Source organism: Oncorhynchus gorbuscha, unplaced genomic scaffold (genome assembly GCF_021184085.1).
Source record: "Oncorhynchus gorbuscha isolate QuinsamMale2020 ecotype Even-year unplaced genomic scaffold, OgorEven_v1.0 Un_scaffold_1912, whole genome shotgun sequence".
In the NCBI taxonomy this organism is placed as follows: domain Eukaryota; kingdom Metazoa; phylum Chordata; class Actinopteri; order Salmoniformes; family Salmonidae; genus Oncorhynchus; species Oncorhynchus gorbuscha.
In genome coordinates this window covers 22,501-44,277 of record NW_025746561.1, presented here as the reverse complement: position 1 = coordinate 44,277, position 21,777 = coordinate 22,501, and the positions used below count along the sequence as shown (strand labels likewise).

Here is a 21,777-nt window from a genome sequence, read left to right as displayed (position 1 = left end):
GGTATACTGCATACCGGGTATTTGGAAAAAGTCTCGGGATGGTTTTTTTCAATACCGTTGAAACTATTTATTTGAAGTTTTAAAAAATTAATAAATGTGAATATTCCTAGCTACTTTTTGAGTAAATACTTGCAGTCAACTTGTGCAATACAATAGGAGATAAAGAAGATTGCGTACTTTATTTCACCTGTCACATCATTTTTCATGATGAAGCTTACTGGTTGTCCCCAGTCATGTGGTGTTTGTTTACAAGCACACAATGACAAGAGACCGGAGCCTTGTGAGTCACCGTATGGAATTTACAACTAAATGTTTGACAGCTAGATATCTTGTAACTATTTAGTTAACTGTCTAAAATGTGCTAAATGCTCTGCAGTTGTGCATTTGGTCTGCTAATTTAGTAGCTAGTTAGCTATCTAGCTAAGTGTGGTTAGCTTCTTACAAAATCAAGCATTCGCTTGGTATCAGCAGAGAATCCCCTATTGGATCAAGAGCATTGCTGGCTAATTATTTGTGTTGTGCGTGCAGTATATATATTGACTGTATATATTGGTCATATAAAAAGTAAATTCAGTTAGCATTCTCTATTGGATTTTACATGTACTTGTTAGCAATTGCTAACCTTCGGATTACAGAGTATCTGTGGGGTGTGAAAACAGTGCCCCCTTGTGTTCAGTGCCGGTATTACTTAATATCCCGGTATGGCACAAGGTCGGTTTGATAATCTGGATACCTCTAAGGTAACGAGAGATGAAAGTTGAGATAAAGTAATCAAAAAGAAGAGAATGGCACTAGGGACCTAACACCCTCTGTCATTCTCTCAGGCCCAGATCCAATCAGCTGGCTACCTCAGGAGGGATGGAGAGAGAGAGGAGGGATGGAAAGAGAACAAGAGATGGAGAGAGAGAAGTGTGGAGATGGTGTGCAGTAATGACGATCTCCATGATGTGACTTAGCAAATTGTGTTTCTTTGTGTTATTAGCTAATGGCTAATTAGCAGCTCTCTTAAATTGAATTTGTTTAGAATCCATATTGTAGTCCCAACAGCCCCTTACACCAGTCCCTTGTTTGCACTGTTTTCCATGTAGCTGTGTGTACGCACGCGTATGTGTGTCAGTCCGCCTTTGTCCGCATGCCTTCTTGAGAGAGGAGGGAGGCGAGAGAGAGGGAGAATGAAAGTCAGCTTAGGCCAATTGAACCTTTCTCTGTTGTAGAGAAAACTGATCACTATAGTAGAGTCCTGCACTGGTCTTTTTATTTTTTTTATTTTAATTTTTTTGGAGCCGAACCTGCTCCTCGCCGGCCACTTATATTCTGAGCCCCGTCTGATATCCGGCGTCTGGACAGATTTTTCTCTTCAACCCGACCCACCTGCATAGAATGAATTGCTACAGAGAGCCGATCAGTAACCAGCCAAGTAACGTCATTTATTTAATTGTTTTTATGATCTCCAAAGTAGTAGGCTATTATCCCCCCCCCTGCATAAACATGTATTTATCTGCCTATTCAAACAATTTTATTTATTTTTTTTACAATGAGAAAAGGCACAGTTGACAAATCAAATCGCTTTGATAAAGAGCCTTCAAATTAGACTTCTTACCTAATTTATAGACTATATCCGACATAACAAAACCTAGGAAGGCTGGCTCAGAGAGAGATGAGAGGTGTGTGTGTTCCTCTGTTTGTCTTCCCCTGAAGTTTGACTTTATAAAGCAGTTGAACATGTTGAGCCTAGGTTGTTGTTCAGTGTGTGTTCTGTGGCCTGTGACCCTCTGGGTGGCTGCTGATTGGCTCCAGATGCTGGCATGTGGGACAGTCATTATGGGCCATGTTTGGAAGCACCGTTACAGAGATCATGCATCTTTTTTCTGGCTTATCTTTTGCAGTTATGTAGCTTAATAGAGTAGAATGCAAACATAGGAAGTGAGGAACTTGCCCCATAAGCCACCTGGTGTTGGCCAATTATCAATTGAGACCCTGCCTTCACTAAGCTATTCATTGGTGTAGCCTGACACCTTGTGGCAAGGTTTGCTAGTGCAATTGTACTGTCATTCTGCTTTAAACCTGTCAAAAAAATCTGAAATCTCCTAATCGTAAAATAAAATGGATCAATCCCTGCATGTGGAATTGTTCAGATGATCCATAACGTCGTACAAGAGGAATTAGTGAGCTAATCTAAGTGTGTATGTTCTCGATTGATCCAGTGTGTAATGTGTAACTGTGTTTAATGAAGTAGTCTGTTATTGTGATATTGATCTACCTGTAGCCTATTCCCCTCTGTCCGCAATGATTAATAATGACCTTTGTAGAGACGGTCCCTGTCTGATCCTAATTGATCCTTTCCTCTCTCCCCCACTCCCTCTCTTTCTCTCCTTCTGTCTGTCCCTTAATCCCTCCCTCGATCTCCCCGTATCCCTCATTGTCTCCCTCTTCCCCTGTTCAATCTCCCCATTTCTTTCTTTCACTCGTTCTCTCAACCCCCCCCACTCCTCCCCCTCCCCTCTCTGTACAGAAACTCAAACGGCTGATTCCTGATGAGGTAGGTTGTGTGTGTGTTTGTGTGTGCCCACATCCCAGTCATAATCATCTGTCTTTGCATCTCATCTCACCCTGTAGTCCACTACTAACCCCTCCCCACGCCTCTCTATCCATACCACACTACAACCCCCATGAGCCTGGTTGTTGCAGTAACACCCCATAATAACTCAACCATGTTGTCTGTACTACTCACTCTGGTTGTATCGACACATACTGTTGGATGGTGCCTGCCTGTCCGTCTGTGCCTCCCTGACTCCCCCTCAGTGGTTGGTCTGAAGGGCCGGCCTAGGTTACAGGTTGGGTCTGGGGTCAAGGTTGGGGGGTTGTAGGTAGGTTAGGCCCAGGGCAGGAAGGGGTTAAACTAGCTATGATCTCACAGGAAGTCTGCTACTCAAAGGTTATTTTACTTTAAATGTATTTAACCTTTTTCTTTAACTAGGCAAGTCGGTTTAAGAACGACTGCCTACCCCGGTATTTACGGTATTACTGGTTTAGCACACAAGGTGTGTGGCAAATGATGCAAAAAAAGCCCATTGGGCCTCTATTACCAGAATGCTAACAGAATTAGCCCAAGTAATAGTGAATTTCCATGGAGGCTGCTAGCGGAAGAGCACAAATAAAAATAAACAAATTGCAAAGACAAGCAATCCAGCTCATGAAGTTATACACTTCATGGACAAAAGTATGTGGACACATCTATTTCAGCCAAAACTGAGTACACAGCCATGCAATCTCCATAGACAAACATTGGCAGTAGAATGGCCTGTACTGAAGAGCTCACTGACTTAGGATGCCACCTTTCCAACAAGTCAGTTCATCAAATTTCTGCTCTGCTAGAGCTGCTCCGGTCAACTCTTAGTGCTGTTATTGTGAAGTGGAAATGTCTAGGAGCCACAACGGCTCAACTGAAAAGTGGTAGCCCACACAAGCTCACAGAACGGGAATGCTGAAACTAGAGGTCGACAGATTAATCGGAATAGACGATTATTTGGGGCCGATTTCAAGTTTTCATAACAATCGGAAATCGATATTTGTGGACACTGAATTTAAAATTATTTTTTTGCCACCTTTATTTAACTAGGCAAGTCAGTTAAGAACACATTCTTATTTTCAATGATGGCCAAGGACCGGTGGGTTAACTGCCTTGTTCAGGGGCAGAACGACAGATTTTCACCTTGTCAGCTCGGGGATTCAATCTAGCGACCTTACGATTAACTAGTCCAACGCTCTAACCACCTGCCTTACTTTGCACTCCACGAGGAGCCTGCCTGTTACACGAATGCAGTAAGAAGTCAAGGTAAGTTGCTCGCTAGCATTAAACTTATCTTATAAAAACAATCAATCACAATCAGTAGTTAACTACACATGGTTGATGATATTACTAGTTTATCTAGCGTGTCCTGTGTTGCATATAATCGATGTGGTGCGCATTCGCGAAAAAGGACTTTCTTTGCTCCAACGTGCACCTAACCATAAACATCAATGCCTTTCTTAAAATCAATACACAAGTATATATTTTTAAACCTGCATATTTAGTTAATATTGCCTGCTAACATGTATTTTAACTAGGGATATTGTCACTTCTCTTGCAACAGAGTCAGGGTATATGCAGCAGTTTGGGCCGCCTGGCTCGTTGCGAACTGTGTGAAGACTATTTCTTCCTAACAAAGACAGCCAACTTCGCCAAATGGGGGATGATTTAACAAAAGCGCATTTGCGAAAAAAGCACAATCGTTGCACGAATGTACCTAACCATAAACATCAATGCCTTCCTTAAAATCAATACACAGAAGTATATATTTTTAAACCTGCATATTTATTAACCAGGTGAAATTGTGTCACTTCTCTTACGTTCATTGCACACAGAGTCGGGGTATATGCAACAGTTTGGGCCACCTGGCTCGTTGCGAACTAATTTTTTGCCTGAATTTTACATAATTATGACATAACATTGAAGGTTGTGCAATGTAACAGGAATTTTTAGACTTATGGATGCCACTCGTTAGATAAAATACGGAACGGTTCCGTATTTCACTGAAATAATAAAATAAATAAAAATCCTTTGAGATAGTTTCCGGATTTGACCATATTAATGACCGAAGGCTCGTATTTCTGTGTGTTGTTATGTTATAATTAAGTCTATGATTTGATAGAGCAGTCTGACTGAGCGATGGTAGGCACCAGCAGGCTCGTAAGCATTCATTCAAACAGCACTTTTGTGCGTTTTGCCAGCAGCTCTTCGCAATGCTTCAAGCGTCAAGAGCTCTGAGACTTGGAGTAGTTGTTCCCCTTGCTCTGCATGGTTAACGCTGCTTCGAGGATGGCTGTTGTTGATGTGTTCCTGGTTCGAGCCCAGGTAGGAGCGAGGAGAGGGACGGAAGCTATACTGTTACACTGGCAATACTAAAGTGTCTATAAGAACATCCAATAGTCAAAGGCATATGAAATACAAATCTTGTAGAGAGAAATAGTCCTATAATTCCTATAACTACAACCTAAAACTTCTTACCTGGGAATATTGAAGACTCATGAAAGCTGGTGGTTCCTTTTTAACATATGTTCTCATGTTCTGAGCTAGGAACTTAAACGTTAGCTTTCTTACATGGCACATATTGCACGTTTACTTTCTTCTCCAACACTTTGTTTTTGTATTATTTAAACCAAATTCAACATGTTTCACTATTTAAATTGATTTTATTGATGTATTATATTAAGTTAAAATAAGTGTTCATTCAGTATTGTTGTAGTTGTCATTTATTACAAATAAATAAAAATAGTTGGTTTTATTGATGTAATATATTAAGTTAAAATAAGTGTTCATTCAGTATTGTTGTAATTGTCATTTATTACAAATAAATAAATAAAAATCATCCGATTTAATCGGTATCGGCTTTTTTTGGTCCTCCAATAATTGGTATCAGCGTTGAAAAATCATAATCGGTCGACCTCTAGCTGAAACGTGTTGTGCTTAAAGTGTATACCCTTGGTTGCAACGCTCACTACCAAGTTCCAAACTGATTCCGGAAGCTACGTGAGCACAATAACTGTTTGTCTGGAGCTTCATGAAATAGGATTCAATGGCCGAGCAGCCGCACACAAGCCTAAGATCACAATGCCAAGCGCCAGCCAGGAGAATGCTACCTACCCCAATGCATAGTGTCAACTGTAAAGCTTGGTGGAGGAGGAATAATGGTCTGGGGCTGTTTTTCATGGTTCGGGAAAACTTCTGTGTATAGCCATGTAGTGTGTGTATACAGTGCATTTGGAAAGTATTCAGACCCCTTCACTTTTTCCACATTTTTTAGGTTAGATCCTTATTCTAAAATGGATTACATTAAAGAAAACAAAACAATCTTCACAATACCCCATAATGACAAAGCAAAAACGAGTTTTAAAAAAATGTGTAATTTATTTTAAACTTTCATAAATAAAAACATATTAAATTTACATAAGTATTCAGACCCTTTACTCAGTACTTTGTTGAAGCACCTATGGCAGCGATTACAGCCTTGAGTCTTCTTGCTTATGACGCTGCAAGTTTGGCACACCTGTATTTGGGGGGGTTTCTCCCATTTCTTCTCTGCAGATCCTCTCAAGCTCTGTCAGGTTGGATGGGGAGTGTTGTTGGGCAGCTATTTTCAGGTCTCTCCAGAGATGTTCAAGTCTGGGCTCTGGCTGGGCCACTCAAGGACATTCAGAGACTTGCCCGAAAACAACTCCTGCGTTGGCTTGGCTGTGTGCTTAGGATTGTTGTCCTGTTTTGAAGGTGAACCTTCGCCCCAGTCTGAGGTCCTGAGCACACTGGAGCAGGTTTTGATCAAGGATCTCTCGGGTACTTTGCTCCGTTCATCTTTCCTTCGATCCTGACTAGTCTCCCCGTCCCTGCTGCTGAAAACCTCTCCACAGCGTGATTCTGCCACCACCATGCTTCACCGTAGGGATTGTGCCAGGTTTCTTCCAGACGTGGCGCTTGCCGCTAAGGCCAGAGTTCAATCTTGGTTTCATCAGACCAGAGAATCTTATTTCTCGTGGTCTGAGAGTCTTTAGGTGCTTTCGGTAAACTCCAAGTGGGCTGTTATGTGCCTTTTTACTGAGGAGTGGCTTCCGTGTGGCCACTCTACCATAAAGGCCTGATTGGTGGAGTGCTGCAGATATGGTTTTCCTTCTGGAAGGTTCTCCCATATCCACAGAGGTACTCTGGAGCTCTGTCAGTGACCATCGGGTACTTTGTCACCTCCCTGACCAAGGCCCTTCTCCCCAGATTGCTCAGTTTGGCCGGGCAGCCAGCTCTAGGAAGAGTCTTGGTGGTTCCAAACTTCTTCCATTTAAGAATGATGGAGGCCACTGTGTTCTTGGAGACTTTCAATGCTGCAGACATTTTTTGATACCCTTCCCCAGATCTGTCTCGACACAATCCTGGCTCGGAGCTCTACAGTCAATTCCTTCGACCTCATGGCTTTTGCTCTGACATGCACTGTCAACTGTGGGATCTTATGTAGACAGGTTTGTGCCTTTCCAAATCATGTCCAGTCCATTACATTTCCACAGGTGGACTCCAATCAAGTAGAAACATCTCACGGATGATCAATGAAAACAGAATTTACCTGAGCTCAATTTTGAGTCTCATTGTAAAAGGACTGAATACTTATGTGAATAAGGTATTTGAGTTTTGTTTTTGTAATACATTTGCAAAAATATATAAACCTGTTTTCGCTTTGTCATTATGGGGTGTTGTGTGGAGATGGCTGAGGATTGTTAAAATTTAATCCATTTTAAAATGAAGCTTTAACGTAACAAAGTGGAAAAGGTCAAGGGGTCTGAATACTTTCTGAAGGCACTGTAGGTAGGAGGAACCAATTATTATTATTTTTTTACTGGTTCGAATCCCTGAGCCCACTATGTTAATCTGCCCATGTGCCCTTGAGCAAGGCCCTTACCCCTAATTGCTCCTGTATGTCACTTTGGATGAGAGTGTCTGCTAAATTACTAAAAATATACATGCGAACTTAGGGGTAGGGTAGCATTAAATCGGAATTCTTTGTTTTTTTATTCAAGTAAACAATATAGAACCCATAATATCTTGCTGCGTCTTGTAAACCTATTTCTAAAGTGCTTCCGTCATTTCTGCTCAGCATCAGACTTATTTTGTGCTTCAGTTGCACTTATCCACTTGGGTGAGAATTCACAAACAGGCATTCTATCAGCAGACAGAGCTCTGACTGATGTGCAACTTTTCTCTGATGCTTTTCTGTGTAGCCAGCCTTATTTTCTCCTGTAAAATGCAAGCTTAACTTTAAGCAAAACATTACAAAATGCAGCTGGCTACATTCTCTCGTCACAAACATTAGACATATGGTGGCCATGCATCGTTTTTGCAAAAAAATGCCCAGATTACTCAATGTAAACAAATTTACTTGTGTGGCTGCCAGCCAAGAACGCAATCTGCTTTATCTCCTAACGTATTGCACAAGTTGAGTGCAGGTATTTACTTAATAAAGATCCTCCCCCTTTTTGTCAATTTTTGCCTAAAGTAACATACCCAAATCTAACTGCCTATAGCTCAGGACCTGAAGGAAGGATATGCATATTCTTGATACCATTTGAAAGGAAACACTTTGAAGTTTGTGGAAATGTGAATTTAATGTAGGAGAATATAACACATTAGATCTGGTAAAAGATAATACAAAGGGGGAAAAAACATGCGTTTTGAAATGCAAGCGAGAGACCATAATGTATTATTCCAGCCCAGGCGGCAATTAACATTTTGGCCACTAGATGGCAGCAGTGTGCACCTTTTTAGACTGATCAAATTAACTATTGCATATCTGTTCAAAATGTTATATCAAGACTGGCCAAATGTGCTTAATTGGTTTATTAGTACATTTTCAAGTTCATAATTGTGCACTCCCCTGAAACAATACCATGGTATTCTTTCACTGTAATAGCTACTGTAACTACTGTGGTCCTTCTGTAGCTCAGTTGGTAGAGCATGGCGCTTGTAACGCCAGGGTAGTGGGTTCGATTCCCGGGACCACCCATATGTAGAATGTATGCACACATGACTGTAAGTCGCTTTGGATAAAAGCGTCTGCTAAATGGCATTTATTATTATTATATATTATTATATTATATTAAATCAGACAGTGCAGTTAGATTAACAAGAATTTAAGCTTTCTGCCCATATAAGACATGTCCATGTCCTGGGAGGTGTTCATGTTACTTGCTAATTACATTAGCCTGTGTTAGGTTAACTGTCCCGTAGAGTTTAAAGTGGCTACAAATATGAATGTATTGGAAAAACTTCTAATAAATAGTTTCAACGGTTTTGATGATATTGAAAAGCCATCCCGTGGCTATTTCCAAGTACCCCGGTAAACGGTATGTGGTATGAACTGGTATGTTGATGACATCACCCTGTGACCCTGCTTCATTTTATTCTAGCACACACATGAGTGAAGCTGAACGTGTTTCACAGTGATATTTAGTCATTTATGACGTCTGAATGTCCAATGGAATCTGATGCCCAATTCCAAATCAACCTTTTTGCCCTGACCTATCCAATCCACAGGGTTGGGGTTGAACTGGGATAACCCTCATATCTCCCTGTAACCTCTGACCTCTCTCCTTTGACCCCCCTGCAGTTGGAGCGTTTCACCAGCATGAGGATGAAGAAGGACAAGGAGAAGCCTCATGCAGCCGGGCAGCGCCACTCCAACGCTGCCCACTACGAGGTTCCTACCCAGGGGACCATGCTGCACGACCACCCTGACGAATACGTCCTGGAACTCTTCGAACAGATGCTGGTGAAAGAGAGGGTTAAAGAAAGAGACAATGATTGTCTACTGGGTGTGGACTACAGGCTATTTGTCTGTATCTTTTAGGACGCTGACTTAAAGGTATCTCTCTGTCTCTCTCCCCTCCCCCTCTCTCTTTCTCTTCCCTCTCGCTCGCTCTCCCCTCCCTTTCTCGCTTGCTCTCCCCCCTCTCTTTCCCCCTGCTCTCTCTCTCTCCAGGTGGATATGAACTTGAACGAGGAGAAGCAGCGGCCTCTGCGGGCGAAAGACATCATCATCAAACGAGAGATGGTGTCTCAGTACCTCCACACGTCCAAAGCGGTGAGTAACAAAGGTTGAGGTACTAGGATCAGTCATACATTCATAACATACACAGTAGACCTGGAGCAGCGATAACTTGTCCTCTTTATGTCCTTTTACACTACTGCTGTGTGTGTGTGTGTGTGTGTGTGTGTGTGTGTGTGTGTGTGTGTGTGTGTGTGTGTGTGTGTGTGTGTGTGTGTGTGTGTGTGTGTGTGTGTGTGTGTGTGTGTGTGTGTGAGATAGGGTCAGAACCAGAAGGAGAGCTCCAAGTCAGCCATGATGTACATCCAGGAGCTGAGGACTGAGCCCAGAGACGCACAGCTCCTGGGCTGTCTGGAATCACTCCGGGTCTCCCTCAACAACAACCCTGTCAGCTGGGTGCAGAACTTTGGAGACGAGGGCCTGGTTCTGCTGCTCAACATCATGAGGAAAATCCAGGAGGAGAGGGACGAGTACCTGTAAGATATATCAAGCTCCTTACCCCTTTTACCTACCTATCTACCCCCGTATCCCCTCAACCCTTTTACCTTAACCTTTACTCCAGGAGGAGAGGGACGAGTACCCGTAAGATATATCAAGCTCCTGTTACCCCTTTTACCTACCCATCTACACCTGTACCCCCTCAACCCTTTTACTTAACCTTTACTCCCGGAGGAAAGAGACCAGTACCCGGAAGTAGGGCTTTATTAAATCAGTCTTCTCTTTTGCCTGATTCCATAGATTTTTCCCCCCAACAAAATTTCTTGTCTCAGTTGACCTTTTCCAGGTTTCCGTTTCCCCCAGTTCTTTCAAGTTTTCACTCAAAAATCACACTTTGTAAAATAGAACAACAACTTAATTTGATGTTCTAAGTCCACAACAATGTTTTAACCACATCAGAAGACAACTTTTTTGTTGTTGTTGAAACATAGATTTAGTTGGTGTAGTTACCCTTTACAGTGCACACCTAGCAAGAGACCGTTGTTTAGTGTTTTTGTAGCTCACACGTGACGTTAGAGTTTGCACAACACATACCCACTGGATCGACGCAAATGATCCTGGTATCATTCTGCCAGATAGGCGCAGGCTACTTTGTAGTTTAACGTTTAATAGAGGTTTTTTGGGAAAGCCTTTCCTTCTACCAGAAGACTGTTTTCATTCGCGTCATCGCCTACGGCCACACAAAGTTGCCTCTTCAGAAAGTTGCAGGAATGACACATCACTGTTGCGTTCTGCTCATGCCTTATGATAAACTTTGGCTTAATAAATTTAGTTTATTCCCTATTAAGTATTGTTGAATATTGTTGAATTCCGGTTGAATGTCTGGATCCCGTGATTACGTCCGCGTTTTTACGCCCCTCTTACCACTTTTGCATTTACCCTACCTCCCGGAGGAGAAAGACGAGTACTGGTAAGACGTCGACCCCTATCTTATTCCTAGAACGCTCCAGTGGATTTGCTACTTGTCTGGTTTGGAATCCCCCCTTATGTACAATAACACCCCCCCCCCCCCCCCCCCCCCCCCCCCTTCCTCCGGTTAGAAACATGGGCATGAAGTGTCAACACGAGATTGTGCGCTGTCTCAAAGCCTTCATGAACAACAAGTATGGTCTGAAGGCCATGTTGACGTCTGCCGAGGGCATCCCTCTGCTGGTCCGAGCCATCAACCCCCGGGTCCCTCACATGATGGTGGATGTGGTCAAACTGCTCTCGGCCATCTGCATCCTGGAACACCCTGACAACCTGTAAGTATCTGTTTAGGTGTGTGTGTGTCTGTGAGTGGGAGAATGTGTTCTTGTGTGTGTGTGTACCTTTCTGTGCATTAATATGTGACGCCCTCTGTAGTCATGAGCGTGTTCTGGAGGCCATCACTGAGGAGGCAGAAAAGCAGGACAATGAGAGGTTTCAGCCACTCCTCTTAGGTATGAACAAGCCCAACATCGCCTTGAAGAATGGCTGTATGCAGCTCATCAACGCTCTCATCAGTCGAGGAGAAGAGCTGGACTACAGGATCCACATCCGCTCAGAGCTGCTGAGACTGGGCCTACGAGACCTGCTGACGGTGAGTCACAGACAGGTTCCAAACACTCATGTTGACCTGTAGGTTCAGGGAAGTTTGGATTTTTATTGACCCCCCCCCTCTAATCTTCAACCCACCCCTCCCTCCCTCTTACTCTCCTCTCTCTCCCCCCCTCGCTCCTCTTTCTCCTCCCACCTCCCTCTCTCTCTTCTCCCACCTCTCTCTCCTTCCTCTCTCTCCTCCCTCTCTCTCCTCCCTCTCTCTCCTCCCTCTCTCTCCTCCCTCTCTCTCCTCCTCTCTCTCCTCCCTCTCTCCTCCCTCTCTCCTCCCTCTCTCTCCTCCCTCTCTCCTCCCTCTCTCTCCTCCCTCTCTCTCCTCCCTCTCTCTCCTCCTCTCTCTCCTCCCTCCTCTCCCCTCTCTCTCCTCCCACCTCCCCCTCTCTCTCCTCCCACCTCCCTCTCTCTCTCCTCCCACCTCCCTCTCTCTCCCCCTCCTCCCTGGGTCCTGTAGGATATTCGGACCATAGAGAATGAGGAGCTGAGGGTGCAGCTCAGTGTTTTTGACGAGCAGGCCGAGGATGACTCTGATGAACTCCAGGCCCGCCTCAGCGACGTGCGCATCGAGATGGAATATCCTTCCACCACCAGGGAGGCTCAAAAAGTCTCTCTATGAAGAGAACTTACTTTGGTTCAGATGTTAAGGTGATACAAGTTTATCGTATGGCTGTCTCAAATTGTACCTTATACAGTGCACTACTGTTGATCACGGCCTATAGGGTAGCCCACTCTATAGGGAACAGGGTGAAACCTACCAGTCAGGTCACTGTCCTCTAACGTACATTCCTACATTTCACCACCAGGTGGCTCCAAGGTGCCATAATAGTTTCTCACACAAAATCACAAGGAATTCTTCAGGGGTTTTGTTTTACCTTGTTGATTGCCTTGGCTCTGGTCACCATGACTGAGATGCATTTGATCAGGATAGTGGAAGCTACTTAGCCTTTGATCAGATACTGATACCAGTCTTTAACAGGGCTTTGTCTTTGCCACATAATCCTTCACAATATAAGACGATGACTACTGCATGTAAAGTGGTAGTAAACTATATTGGAACCAGGTTACTGTAGATTGGGTTGCCTCTAAACACAGTAGTATATCTTATTAGTAGGGGTGGATTGATTCAGGGCGTTGATGACGATGCGGATTGGAAAATGTTCCTATCTGACTGCTCTGACCACTTGAGGTTGTGGTCCTTAACCATGCGGTCGTACTGATGTGACCGAGGTGTTCCAGATCCTGATGAACACGGTCAAAGACTCCAAGGCCGAAACACACTTCCTGTCTCTGATGCAGCACCTGCTGCTGGTTCGCAACGACTACATGGTCAGGTAAGGGACATAATATCACACACACACACACACACACACACACACACACACACACACACACACACACACACACACACACACACACACACACACACACACACACACACACACACACACACACACACACACACACACACACACACACACACACACACACACACACACCTGCATTACAATCATGGTTAGGTTAAAACCACTACATTCATTGACTGTGAATGTCTGTAAACAGGGATTGCAGTTTTGACCTCTTCCACTCCCCATGATCTCACAACCTTGACCCTGACCTTGAACCTTGCCTTTTGTTCCCTCCGGCTCTACTACCGTGTGATTCAGAATATATATGGTTGTGATGACCTGGAGGACACGTATTGCATCGCTCTCCCTCTCCTTTCTGTGCCTCTGTTTCTGGATCTCTCTCTCCATCTCCTTTCTGTGCCTCTGTTTCTGGATCTCTCTCTCTCCCTCTCCTTTCTGTGCCTCTGTTTCTGGATCTCTCTCCATCTCCTTTCTGTGCCTCTGTTTCTGGATCTCTCTCCATCTCCTTTCTGTGCCTCTGTTTCTGGATCTCTCTCTCATCTCCTTTCTGTGCCTCTGTTTCTGGATCTCTCTCTCCATCTCCTGTCTGTGCCTCTGTTTCTGGATCTCTCTCTCCATCTCCTGTCTGTGCCTCTGTTTCTGGATCTCTCTCTCCCTCTCCTTTCTGTGCCTCTGTTTCTGGATCTCTCTCTCCATCTCCTGTCTGTGCCTCTGTTTCTGGATCTCTCTCTCTCCCTCTCCTTTCTGTGCCTCTGTTTCTGGATCTCTCTCTCCATCTCCTTTCTGTGCCTCTGTTTCTGGATCTCTCTCTCCATCTCCTTTCTGTGCCTCTGTTTCTGGATCTCTCTCTCCATCTCCTGTCTGTGCCTCTGTTTCTGGATCTCTCTCTCTCCCTCTCCTTTCTGTGCCTCTGTTTCTGGATCTCTCTCTCCATCTCCTGTCTGTGCCTCTGTTTCTGGATCTCTCTCTCCCTCTCCTTTCTGTGCCTCTGTTTCTGGATCTCTCTCTCCATCTCCTGTCTGTGCCTCTGTTTCTGGATCTCTCTCTCTCCCTCTCCTTTCTGTGCCTCTGTTTCTGGATCTCTCTCTCTCCCTCTCCTTTCTGTGCCTCTGTTTCTGTATCTCTCTCTCCCTCTCCTTTCTGTGCCTCTGTTTCTGGATCTCTCTCTCCATCTCCTGTCTGTGCCTCTGTTTCTGGATCTCTCTCTCCCTCTCCTTTCTGTGCCTCTGTTTCTGGATCTCTCTCTCCATCTCCTTTCTGTGCCTCGGTTTCTGGATCTCTCTCTCCCTCTCCTTTCTGTGCCTCTGTTTCTGGATCTCTCTCTCCATCTCCTTTCTGTGCCTCTGTTTCTGGATCTCTCTCTCTCCCTCTCCTTTCTGTGCCTCTGTTTCTGGATCTCTCTCTCTCCCTCTCCTTTCTGTGCCTCTGTTTCTGGATCTCTCTCTCTCCCTCTCCTTTCTGTGCCTCTGTTTCTGGATCTCTCTCTCTCCCTCTCCTTTCTGTGCCTCTGTTTCTGGATCTCTCTCTCTCCTTTCTGTGCCTCTGTTTCTGGATCTCTCTCTCTCCCTCTCCTGTCTGTGCCTCTGTTTCTGGATCTCTCTCTCTCCCTCTCCTGTCTGTGCCTCTGTTTCTGGATCTCTCTCCATCTCCTTTCTGTGCCTCTGTTTCTGGATCTCTCTCTCCCTCTCCTTTCTGTGCCTCTGTTTCTGGATCTCTCTCTCCCTCTCCTGTCTGTGCCTCTGTTTCTGGATCTCTCTCTCTCCCTCTCCTTTCTGTGCCTCTGTTTCTGGATCTCTCTCTCCCTCTCCTTTCTGTGCCTCTGTTTCTGGATCTCTCTCTCTCCCTCTCCTGTCTGTGCCTCTGTTTCTGGATCTCTCTCTCTCCCTCTCCTGTCTGTGCCTCTGTTTCTGGATCTCTCTCCATCTCCTTTCTGTGCCTCTGTTTCTGGATCTCTCTCTCCTCTCCTTTCTGTGCCTCTGTTTCTGGATCTCTCTCTCCCTCTCCTGTCTGTGCCTCTGTTTCTGGATCTCTCTCTCCCCTCTCCTTTCTGTGCCTCTGTTTCTGGATCTCTCTCTCTCCCTCTCCTTTCTGTGCCTCTGTTTCTGGATCTCTCTCTCCCTCTCCTTTCTGTGCCTCTGTTTCTGGATCTCTCTCTCCCTCTCCTTTCTGTGCCTCTGTTTCTGGATCTCTCTCTCTCCCTCTCCTGTCTGTGCCTCTGTTTCTGGATCTCTCTCTCTCCCTCTCCTGTCTGTGCCTCTGTTTCTGGATCTCTCTCTCTCCCTCTCCTGTCTGTGCCTCTGTTTCTGGATCTCTCTCTCTCCCTCTCCTGTCTGTGCCTCTGTTTCTGGATCTCTCTCTCTCCCTCTCCTGTCTGTGCCTCTGTTTCTGGATCTCTCTCTCTCCATCTCCTTTCTGTGCCTCTGTTTCTGGATCTCTCTCCCCTCTCCTGTCTGTGCCTCTGTTTCTGGATTTCTCTCTCCATCTCCTGTCTGTGCCTCTGTTTCTGGATCTCTCTCTCCCTCTCCTGTCTGTGCCTCTGTTTCTGGATCTCTCTCTCTCCCTCTCCTGTCTGTGCCTCTGTTTCTGGATCTCTCTCTCCCTCTCCTTTCTGTGCCTCTGTTTCTGGATCTCTCTCTCTCCCTCTCCTGTCTGTGCCTCTGTTTCTGGATCTCTCTCCATCTCCTTTCTGTGCCTCTGTTTCTGGATCTCTCTCTCCATCTCCTTTCTGTGCCTCTGTTTCTGGATCTCTCTCTCTCCCTCTCCTGTCTGTGCCTCTGTTTCTGGATCTCTCTCTCCATCTCCTTTCTGTGCCTCTGTTTCTGGATCTCTCTCTCCATCTCCTTTCTGTGCCTCTGTTTCTGGATCTCTCTCTCCCTCTCCTTTCTGTGCCTCTGTTTCTGGATCTCTCTCTCCCTCTCCTTTCTGTGCCTCTGTTTCTGGATCTCTCTCTCTCCATCTCCTTTCTGTGCCTCTGTTTCTGGATCTCTCTCTCCCTCTCCTGTCTGTGCCTCTGTTTCTGGATTTCTCTCTCCATCTCCTTTCTGTGCCTCTGTTTCTGGATCTCTCTCTCTCCCTCCTGTCTGTGCCTCTGTTTCTGGATCTCTCTCTCCCCTCTCCTTTCTGTGCCTCTGTTTCTGGATCTCTCTCTCTCCCTCTCCTGTCTGTGCCTCTGTTTCTGGATTTCTCTCTCCATCTCCTTTCTGTGCCTCTGTTTCTGGATCTCTCTCTCTCCCTCTCCTGTCTGTGCCTCTGTTTCTGGATCTCTCTCTCCATCTCCTTTCTGTGCCTCTGTTTCTGGATCTCTCTCTCTCCCTCTCCTTTCTGTGCCTCTGTTTCTGGATCTCTCTCTCCCCTCTCCTGTCTGTGCCTCTGTTTCTGGATTTCTCTCTCCATCTCCTTTCTGTGCCTCTGTTTCTGGATCTCTCTCTCTCCATCTCCTTTCTGTGCCTCTGTTTCTGGATCTCTCTCTCCCTCTCCTGTCTGTGCCTCTGTTTCTGGATTTCTCTCTCCATCTCCTTTCTGTGCCTCTGTTTCTGGATCTCTCTCTCTCCCTCTCCTGTCTGTGCCTCTGTTTCTGGATCTCTCTCTCTCCCTCTCCTTTCTGTGCCTCTGTTTCTGGATCTCTCTCTCTCCCTCTCCTGTCTGTGCCTCTGTTTCTGGATTTCTCTCTCCATCTCCTTTCTGTGCCTCTGTTTCTGGATCTCTCTCTCTCCCTCTCCTGTCTGTGCCTCTGTTTCTGGATCTCTCTCTCTCCCTCTCCTTTCTGTGCCTCTGTTTCTGGATCTCTCTCTCTCCCTCTCCTGTCTGTGCCTCTGTTTCTGGATCTCTCTCTCCCCCTCTCCTGTCTGTGCCTCTGTTTCTGGATTTCTCTCTCCATCTCCTTTCTGTGCCTCTGTTTCTGGATCTCTCTCTCTCCCTCTCCTGTCTGTGCCTCTGTTTCTGGATCTCTCTCTCTCCCTCTCCTTTCTGTGCCTCTGTTTCTGGATCTCTCTCTCCATCTCCTTTCTGTGCCTCTGTTTCTGGATCTCTCTCTCCATCTCCTTTCTGTGCCTCTGTTTCTGGATCTCTCTCTCTCCCTCTCCTTTCTGTGCCTCTGTTTCTGGATCTCTCTCTCCATCTCCTGTCTGTGCCTCTGTTTCTGGATCTCTCTCTCCATCTCCTGTCTGTGCCTCTGTTTCTGGATCTCTCTCTCCCTCTCCTTTCTGTGCCTCTGTTTCTGGATCTCTCTCTCCATCTCCTGTCTGTGCCTCTGTTTCTGGATCTCTCTCTCCCTCTCTCTTTCTGTGCCTCTGTTTCTGGATCTCTCTCTCCATCTCCTTTCTGTGCCTCTGTTTCTGGATCTCTCTCTCCATCTCCTTTCTGTGCCTCTGTTTCTGGATCTCTCTCTCCATCTCCTGTCTGTGCCTCTGTTTCTGGATCTCTCTCTCTCCCTCTCCTTTCTGTGCCTCTGTTTCTGGATCTCTCTCTCCATCTCCTGTCTGTGCCTCTGTTTCTGGATCTCTCTCTCCCTCTCCTTTCTGTGCCTCTGTTTCTGGATCTCTCTCTCCATCTCCTGTCTGTGCCTCTGTTTCTGGATCTCTCTCTCTCCCTCTCCTTTCTGTGCCTCTGTTTCTGGATCTCTCTCTCTCCCTCTCCTTTCTGTGCCTCTGTTTCTGTATCTCTCTCTCCCTCTCCTTTCTGTGCCTCTGTTTCTGGATCTCTCTCTCCATCTCCTGTCTGTGCCTCTGTTTCTGGATCTCTCTCTCTCCCTCTCCTTTCTGTGCCTCTGTTTCTGGATCTCTCTCCATCTCCTTTCTGTGCCTCTGTTTCTGGATCTCTCTCCCTCTCCTTTCTGTGCCTCTGTTTCTGGATCTCTCTCTCCATCTCCTTTCTGTGCCTCTGTTTCTGGATCTCTCTCTCTCCCTCTCCTTTCTGTGCCTCTGTTTCTGGATCTCTCTCTCTCCCTCTCCTTTCTGTGCCTCTGTTTCTGGATCTCTCTCTCTCCCTCTCCTTTCTGTGCCTCTGTTTCTGGATCTCTCTCTCTCCCTCTCCTTTCTGTGCCTCTGTTTCTGGATCTCTCTCTCCCTCTCCTTTCTGTGCCTCTGTTTCTGGATCTCTCTCTCTCCCTCTCCTGTCTGTGCCTCTGTTTCTGGATCTCTCTCTCTCCCTCTCCTGTCTGTGCCTCTGTTTCTGGATCTCTCTCCATCTCCTTTCTGTGCCTCTGTTTCTGGATCTTTCTCCCTCTCCTTTCTGTGCCTCTGTTTCTGGATCTCTCTCTCCCCTCTCCTGTCTGTGCCTCTGTTTCTGGATCTCTCTCTCTCCCTCTCCTTTCTGTGCCTCTGTTTCTGGATCTCTCTCTCCCTCTCCTTTCTGTGCCTCTGTTTCTGGATCTCTCTCTCCCCTCTCCTGTCTGTGCCTCTGTTTCTGGATCTCTCTCTCTCCCTCTCCTGTCTGTGCCTCTGTTTCTGGATCTCTCTCCATCTCCTTTCTGTGCCTCTGTTTCTGGATCTCTCTCTCCCTCTCCTTTCTGTGCCTCTGTTTCTGGATCTCTCTCTCCCTCTCCTGTCTGTGCCTCTGTTTCTGGATCTCTCTCTCTCCCTCTCCTTTCTGTGCCTCTGTTTCTGGATCTCTCTCTCTCCCTCTCCTTTCTGTGCCTCTGTTTCTGGATCTCTCTCTCTCCCTCTCCTTTCTGTGCCTCTGTTTCTGGATCTCTCTCTCTCCCTCTCCTTTCTGTGCCTCTGTTTCTGGATCTCTCTCTCTCCCTCTCCTGTCTGTGCCTCTGTTTCTGGATCTCTCTCTCTCCCTCTCCTGTCTGTGCCTCTGTTTCTGGATCTCTCTCTCCCTCTCCTGTCTGTGCCTCTGTTTCTGGATCTCTCTCTCCCTCTCCTGTCTGTGCCTCTGTTTCTGGATCTCTCTCTCTCCCTCTCCTGTCTGTGCCTCTGTTTCTGGATCTCTCTCTCTCCATCTCCTTTCTGTGCCTCTGTTTCTGGATCTCTCTCTCCCTCTCCTGTCTGTGCCTCTGTTTCTGGATTTCTCTCTCCATCTCCTGTCTGTGCCTCTGTTTCTGGATCTCTCTCTCCCTCTCCTGTCTGTGCCTCTGTTTCTGGATCTCTCTCTCTCCCTCTCCTGTCTGTGCCTCTGTTTCTGGATCTCTCTCTCCCTCTCCTTTCTATGCCTCTGTTTCTGGATCTCTCTCTCTCCCTCTCCTGTCTGTGCCTCTGTTTCTGGATCTCTCTCCATCTCCTTTCTGTGCCTCTGTTTCTGGATCTCTCTCTCCATCTCCTTTCTGTGCCTCTGTTTCTGGATCTCTCTCTCTCCCTCTCCTGTCTGTGCCTCTGTTTCTGGATCTCTCTCTCCATCTCCTTTCTGTGCCTCTGTTTCTGGATCTCTCTCTCCATCTCCTTTCTGTGCCTCTGTTTCTGGATCTCTCTCTCCCTCTCCTTTCTGTGCCTCTGTTTCTGGATCTCTCTCTCCCTCTCCTTTCTGTGCCTCTGTTTCTGGATCTCTCTCTCTCCATCTCCTTTCTGTGCCTCTGTTTCTGGATCTCTCTCTCCCTCTCCTGTCTGTGCCTCTGTTTCTGGATTTCTCTCTCCATCTCCTTTCTGTGCCTCTGTTTCTGGATCTCTCTCTCTCCCTCTCCTGTCTGTGCCTCTGTTTCTGGATCTCTCTCTCTCCCTCTCCTTTCTGTGCCTCTGTTTCTGGATCTCTCTCTCTCCCTCTCCTGTCTGTGCCTCTGTTTCTGGATTTCTCTCTCCATCTCCTTTCTGTGCCTCTGTTTCTGGATCTCTCTCTCTCCCTCTCCTGTCTGTGCCTCTGTTTCTGGATCTCTCTCTCTCCATCTCCTTTCTGTGCCTCTGTTTCTGGATCTCTCTCTCTCCCTCTCCTTTCTGTGCCTCTGTTTCTGGATCTCTCTCTCTCCCTCTCCTGTCTGTGCCTCTGTTTCTGGATTTCTCTCTCCATCTCCTTTCTGTGCCTCTGTTTCTGGATCTCTCTCTCTCCATCTCCTTTCTGTGCCTCTGTTTCTGGATCTCTCTCTCCCTCTCCTGTCTGTGCCTCTGTTTCTGGATTTCTCTCTCCATCTCCTTTCTGTGCCTCTGTTTCTGGATCTCTCTCTCTCCCTCTCCTGTCTGTGCCTCTGTTTCTGGATCTCTCTCTCTCCCTCTCCTTTCTGTGCCTCTGTTTCTGGATCTCTCTCTCCCTCTCCTGTCTGTGCCTCTGTTTCTGGATTTCTCTCTCCATCTCCTTTCTGTGCCTCTGTTTCTGGATCTCTCTCTCTCCCTCTCCTGTCTGTGCCTCTGTTTCTGGATCTCTCTCTCCCCTCTCCTTTCTGTGCCTCTGTTTCTGGATCTCTCTCTCTCCCTCTCCTGTCTGTGCCTCTGTTTCTGGATCTCTCTCTCTCCTCTCCTGTCTGTGCCTCTGTTTCTGGATTTCTCTCTCCATCTCCTTTCTGTGCCTCTGTTTCTGGATCTCTCTCTCCCCTCTCCTGTCTGTGCCTCTGTTTCTGGATCTCTCTCTCTCCCTCTCCTTTCTGTGCCTCTGTTTCTGGATCTCTCTCTCCCTCTCCTTTCTGTGCCTCTGTTTCTGGATCTCTCTCTCTCTTACTCCTTCTCTTTTCTCGCTCCATCCTTTTTCTACCACTGTTTCTGGATCACTCTGGACCTCTTCTCTTTCCCCTCTATCTCTCTGTCTTCTCTCCATTTCCTCGGTCTGTCTTCTCTGCGCGCCATTTCAAAGCTGTGAAATGAGTGCACGCAGAAGAGGTTTGAATAGAAATGAGCACATTCACCTCCTATCTCTGTAAATATGCTAATGTTCCCCAAAGGCAGTGAGCTTTCACTTGTGGAGAGAGGGGTAGGGCGAGGGAAAAGAGCGAGAGAGAAGTCGAGGGTGGAATGAAAGAGGAAAAGAGAGGAGCGAATACGCTGTGGAAGTATGCGACACACACTTATTTCCTTCTCTTATTTTCAGGGTGCTTTTCTAGGAACAGCCTTACAGCTGCAGTTTCCTAGAATCACTCAAATCTGAGTTGAGATGTCAGGATTGTTGCTGGTCCGGTGTTCCTAGAATGGATTCTGACAGGCAGGAAGTTGTAGTGGTGCTGGGAGGGGAGAGAGAGAGAGAGAGAGAGAGAGGTGGGTAAACATATGAGTCATGGAGGTTTTACAACGCAGTGACAGCCCCCAAACCCCCTCCACCCTCACCCCTGGATGTGTCCCTGACCTCCCCATGTAGCAGTGTGTACGACCCCTCTCTTTCCTCTGTATTTTTCTCCATCAATCGCTCTCTTTCAATCTCCCAGTCTCTCTCGCTCTCCCTGCCTTACTATAATGGCCTTGGCTGAATAGAGTTGTTCTCCCTCTCTCCCCCATTTCCCCTCCAGGTCATACTTCAGCACACAATGGCGCTGGGCCGTAATGGAGTCCTGGGAGATCGAGGGAGGAAAGGGGGCGAGGGAGAAATGGGAAATTATAGAGCACGAGACGTGGTGGGGGGAGATGGCAAGGGAAGGAGAAAGAGATGGTGCTAGCACAGAAATTACAGGGAGAGAAACAGATGGAGGAGTTGTAAATTGAAGGGTAGCTGGAGGGAGAGGGGTGGGCAATAGAGGAACGAGGTTAAGATGGGAACAAAACACTATGTTTCACTCTCCTCTGTGGTTCAATCTATCCTTCAGTAACACACTGTCTGAACAGGGGAAGGGATGGCAAACAGTGGAGGACTATGGCAGCACACAGGCAGAG

At 46.5% G+C, this 21,777-nt stretch overlaps 1 pseudogene; it reads left to right on the top strand.

Moving 5' to 3' along the window:
- Positions 1-21,777, top strand: part of LOC124024529 — an 84,980-nt pseudogene that overhangs the window by 43,238 nt on the left and 19,965 nt on the right.